A 6,048-nucleotide genomic window follows, 5' to 3' on the forward strand; every position below is an offset into this window, starting at 1 on the left:
TAAAGCCTTTTTGAAATCGGACAACGTGGTTAGATTAAGGAGATGTTTATCTTTCAAAGAGTGTATGTTTGAAAAATTTGAATTTTGACATTTATTTGGTTTCAAATTTGCCGCTCTTGAAATGCACCTGCTGTTGATAGGGTGCACCACGGGTGGCACGCTAGCGTCCCACATAGCCCCAAGAGGTTAAGACACAGTCATGTGTGGAACGTACACAAAGACACTTTGTCCAAAACACACAGCCTACTTTACTGTAGATGGTACACAGAGCTGGATACGGGCTTCTCCTGCTATAGCCCCATCTACTGGTCAGTGGATTTCAGAGACAGACACTCATCTAAACACACCTCATCACTTCATTATCACACGGTGATGCTCTGGGAGTCTGTGTGAAGTGGACTCACTGTTGTCAGGGCAAAATCCAATGTCGGAAGAAAATGTTATTTATTGAAAGAGTAGGCTTCAGTGACTTTCACATTTATAAGGAAGGGTTGTTGATAAATACCAACTCAGTGTAGTATTTCCCATCATCACAATCTTATTGTTTATTCTGCTTCCTCCTGAACTTCGTTCTTAAAAAAGGGACATTGTTAAGAAGGTGACACATCCATGAATGATTGACATTTCCCTTTTACCTGGAAAATAAACAAAACGCTGTGAATTTCCGCTCCCATCAGGTGAGTGATGTGACATACGTAAGACAGTAATTTGTGGAATAAACACAAGATGAATGCTGTTCTAATACAATAAGGAGAGATTTTAAAGGAGGAGGTGTTGAGACAAACACTCCATAATATCAAGGAAGACTGTACAGGTGTAGAGTTCATCATGTGGCTCCTCTCATCAGGTGACAGTCATGTGACATTCTTAACCTTTTTGGGCTAGGGGGCAGTATTTTCACGTCCATATGAAAAGCGTGCCCAAAGTAAACTGCCTGTTACTCGGGCCCAGAAGCTAGGATATGCATATAATTGGTAGATTTGGATAGAAAACACTCTAAAGTTTCTACAACTGTTAAAATGATGTCTGTGAGAATAACAGAACTGATATGGCAGGCTAAACCCCGAGTATAAACCATCCCCCCCCCAAAAAATTCAGCTAACCTCTATTTTCAATGGCTAGTACTATAATTATAAGCCCCTGTCCTCCAAATTGCAATTCCTAGGGCTTCCACTAGATGTCAACAGTCTTTAGAAAGAGTTTCTTGCTGGTTTTTGGAAAAATGTCCCAGAAATTGAAGTTTTTCTAGGTGGCTCCCATTTTGGCTTGTAGTGTTTCCTTGCGCGTGGATGAGTGCGCATTCTTTTTGTTTATCTCCGGTAAAGACAATAACGATTCTCCATCTTATTTATTTGCGTAATAGTATACCTAAGGTTTGATTATAAACATTGTTTGACTTGTTTGGAAAAGTTTATTAGTAACGTTTGGGATTCTTTTTGTTTGTATATTGACGGAGGGAAACTGAGTGGATTTTTGACTGAAGAGCGACAGCTAAACTGAGTTTTCATGGATATAAAGATGAACATTATCGAACAAAAGGATCATTTGTGATGTAACTGGGACCTTTTGGAGTGCCAACAGAAGAAGATCATCAAAGGTAAGGCATTTTTTATATCGCTATTTCTGACTTTCGTGTCGCACCTCCCTGGTTGAAAATGATTTGTTATGCATTTGTATGATGGGGCGCTGTCCTTTGATAATCGCATAGTTTGCTTTCGTCGTAAAGCCTTTTTGAAATCTTACACGGCGGCTGGATTAACAACAAGTTAAGCTTTAATTTGATGTATTGCACTTGTGATTTCCTGAAAGTTTTATATACCAATTTGTAAGTCGCTCTGGATAAGAGCTTCTGCTAAATTATGTAAATGTAAATATTTATAGTAATTTAATTTGAATTTGGCGCTCTGCCATTTCACCGGATGTTGTCGAGGGGTTCCGCTAGCGGAACGTCTAGTCGTAACAGATTTTAAGATGCAGTAAGGTTTGGAACGTGCACAGACACTTGCAAACCAAAGTGCCAAACTTATCCTTTCTGCCCAAAGCTGACCCCTATGGATACTAAATTAAGCAAACCGCCCAGACCTAACCCTGCTAGATATGGCAGTCTGGTGTTGTGCACACGGTGCACTGTCTAGGGACTTAACCCTGTCCCAGCCATTAGCAACCTGTGGCTTACACTGGGAGCAGTGACATCCAAGTGATAAAAATATCACAAAAGTTTCTGACAGCTGTATCGAAATTGAGCACACAGGCATGCAGTCTCCGTCACAGGACGACACCTTTCCAACAAATCAGTTTGTCAAATTTCTGCCCTGTTTGAGCTGCCCCGGTCAACTGTTAGTGCTGTTATTGTGAATTGGAAACATCTAGGAGCAACAACGGCTCAGCGGCGAAGCGGTAGGCCACACAAGCTCACAGAACGGGAGTTCCGATTGCTGAAGTGCATAGTGCATAAAAATCGTCTGTCCTCGGTAACACTCACTACTGAGTTCCAAACTGCCACTGGAAGGAACGTCAGCATAAGAACGGTTCGTTTCCATGGCCGAGCAGCCGCATACAAGCCTAAGATCACCATGTGCAATGTCAAGCGTCGGCTGGAGTGGTGTAAAGCTTGCCGTCATTGGAATCTGTAGCAGCAGAAACACGTTCTCTGGAGTGATGAATCACGCTTCACCATATGGCAGACAAATCTGGGTTTCGCAGATGCCGGGAGTATGCTACCTACCCTAATGCATAGTGCCAACTGTAAAGTTTGATGGAGGAGGAACAATGGTATGTGGCTGTTTTTCATGGTTCAGGCTAGGCCTTTAGCTCCAGGGAAGGGAATTCTGTGCTTCCAACTTTGAGGCCACAGTTTGGGGAAGGCCCTTTCCTGTTTCAGCATGACAATGCCCCTGTCCACAAAGTGAGGCCCGTACAGAAATGGTTTATCGAAGAACTTGACTGGCCTGCATAGAGCCCTGACCTCAACCCCATTGAACACCTTTGGTATTAATTGGAACGCTGTCTGTGAGCCAGGCCTAATTGATTGGAAGCAAGTTCCTGCAGCAATGTTCCAACAACTTGTGGAAAGCCTTCCCAGAAGAGTGGAGGCTGTTATAGCAGCAAAGTGGGGACCAACTCCATATTAATGCCCATGCTTTTGGAAAGAGATCGACAAGCAGGTGTCCACATACTTTCAGTGTAACTCCTATAGTAAACCCTTTAAACAACACCCAAGATGCTGCAAGACAGTGTGGCTTGGCAGGGTCGTGTTTCGAAGGAAGCATGGCTCTTGACATTCGCCTCTCCCGAGTCGGTACGGGAGTTGCAGTGATGGGACAAGCCTGTAACTACCAATTCGATATCACAAAATTTGGGGAGAAAAAAAGGGTAAAAATAACAACCAAAAAATGTAATTAAAAAAGATGCTGCTAGACCCCTGGTGGAGGGGGTTATATGCCAGTGGGATAGCTCCCACAATAAAGCCCTGCTGCTAACTGGATTTCCTGGATCCATTCAATGTACGTGTGCAAAGCTCTCACCGGACACAGGGCATGTGCTGCTCTTTGGAAGGAAACGGAGGAGGTGACAAGGGAAATAGCTGAAATCTAAGGATCTGTAGGACATACCCATGACATTTTGGGGCGAAGGTCGCACATGGACTCAACGTCACCTTAGAGTGAACTGAGTACAGGAAGGCTGTACGGATAACGCTTGGAGGTCACCAACATGTTTAGCCGAGGCCAAAGCCATGAGGAGGGAGGTTTTGTAGGAGAGGATCTTCGGATCCACAGATGCCTTAGGTTCAAAGAGGGCCACACAAAGTGACCTCAAAACCAGTGCCATTTCCTATGTGGGCGCAATAGGTTTAGAGACCGGTCTGAGATGACATACGCCTTTCAGGATCCGTGAGCCCCTGGTGAGTTTCCATCAATTCACCGATGACACGCTGAGACAGAGACCATCCATCCACATGTCATGCTGAGACAGAGACGATCCATCCACATGACACGCTGAGACAGAGACCATCCATCCACATGACACGCTGAGACAGAGACCATCCATCCACATGACACACTGAGACAGAGACCATCCATCCACATGATACGCTGAGACAGAGACCATCCATCCACATGATACGCTGAGACAGAGACCATCCATCCACACGACATGATGAGACAGAGACCATCCATCCACATGACACGCTGAGACAGGAACCATCCATCCTCATGAGATGTTGACACATTTAAAAGTGGAGAATGCTTGAAAAGCTCCTGTAGGAAACATAAGGATGAGCTCAAACGCTTGCCACTTATACTCAATAAGCCCTAACGTGGAGGGCACCCTTACAGACTGAATGGTTGCAATAACATTTGTAGGTAAAATAGCCATCTGATGGGCACTTTCAGTGGCAAGGTCCATAGCAACCAAACCTCTGGTCTCGCGTGCCTGAGCCTGGGACAACAGGTCTCTGCGCAACGGGAGTTGCCAATGATCTCCGCGAACCAAGGCTGCCTGGGCCAACAGGGAGCCACAAGAATCAGTGGTAAGCCCTCCCAGTGGACACTCTCCAACATGGATCTGAACCAACTGGTGGAAAACTAGGATCCGTACGGATATTCAGCATAACTCACAAATAAAAAATAGCTCTCCAAAACTGTATGCGGCATTCTGCCTTCTCCCTACAGTTAAAAATCCATTAGCATCGACCACGACTACCTCATGTGAACTACAATCCCGGCGCAGTGTTTTAATGTTTACAGACTGACTACATCGCTCAGTTCCCGTACACTAGCGTTGCAAAATAAATTTTGAAATCTATATTATTCAACTATTACACCCACGCTGCTCGTGTGCGCCAACGAGCGTCTGCGTTGCCAAGGGCTAAAATAGAAGTCCTTTCTATTTCTGACGCAGATCCCGTTGCAAGTCCTGCCTCTCCCATCTCCTCATTGGTTTATAGAAGCAGGTACCCACGTGCCATCTCCTCATTGGTTATACCCACGTGAGTGATTGAAAGACGAACTGTGTTAATGTGGTAATGCTATGAAAGTTTAGATGCCAATCACCATATAAGTTCAAAGATGAAAAAGCCTGAAAGGAGGAGAGATGACTAGAAACGATTCGGATTGGCCGTTTTATGTGTGGATTAATTGTCGGAGTAGAGGACCTTGTGCATTTCAGGTAAAATAACAACCTAATGTTTATATCCCAGGACGAATTAGCTAGCAACAGCAAGCTAGCTAAATAGGACAAATTAGCTAGCAAGTGTTAAGCTAACTAGCTAAATTGCCATAACGGTTTAATGCTTTTTGACCTGTCACCAAATGAATGTCATTGGTTCAGAGTTTGTTTTGATATTTTAACCTGCGTGTCGTGATCGTGTTTGGTGTGGGGGGACAAAATAAATGTATGCATGATGGCGCACGATGGCGTGAGTGCGAGGAAACTCAATAATCATCGCTCATGATAGGGCTTTAGAAACATATGGCCCTTATCTTTCATCAGCGAGAAAGAATCCTTCAAATATAAAAGATAAACTTACAGTAGCAGTTTTGCACAGATCCATACAGCTATGGGTGCCTCCATTCAAAGAATTATGCTTACACTTCCCGAGTTACGCTTACACAGATGTTTGGAGCACGCTCGATAGCTATTTAGCACAGGTGGTCAAATCAAATGTATTTATAAAGCCCTTCTTACATCAGCTGATATCTCAAAAGTGCTGTACAGTAACCCAGCCTAAAGAGGTGGTCACCTCTTGTCGTCCGTCTGTTGTCTTAAACAAGCGCTGTAACATGGAACACTAACAGGCTGACCACACCGCTCGCAACGCGTGCGCTAGTGTTGCAAAATAAATGTAGAAATCTATGTTATTCAATTATTGCACCCAATCTGCTCGCGCACGCCAACGAGCATCAGCGTTGCCAAGGGCTAAAATAGAAATCAGTTCTATTTCTGACGCAGTTCACGTTTGGTGTGGGGGGACAAAATAAATTAATGCACGATGCCGCACAATGGCGCATGCGCTCAGCCGGTTTGGGTTCCGTGTATCCTTATCAAGGT

The sequence above is a fragment of the Salmo salar genome, chromosome 09 (genome assembly GCF_965601325.2).
Source record: "Salmo salar chromosome 09, fSalSal1, whole genome shotgun sequence".
Classification (NCBI taxonomy): domain Eukaryota; kingdom Metazoa; phylum Chordata; class Actinopteri; order Salmoniformes; family Salmonidae; genus Salmo; species Salmo salar.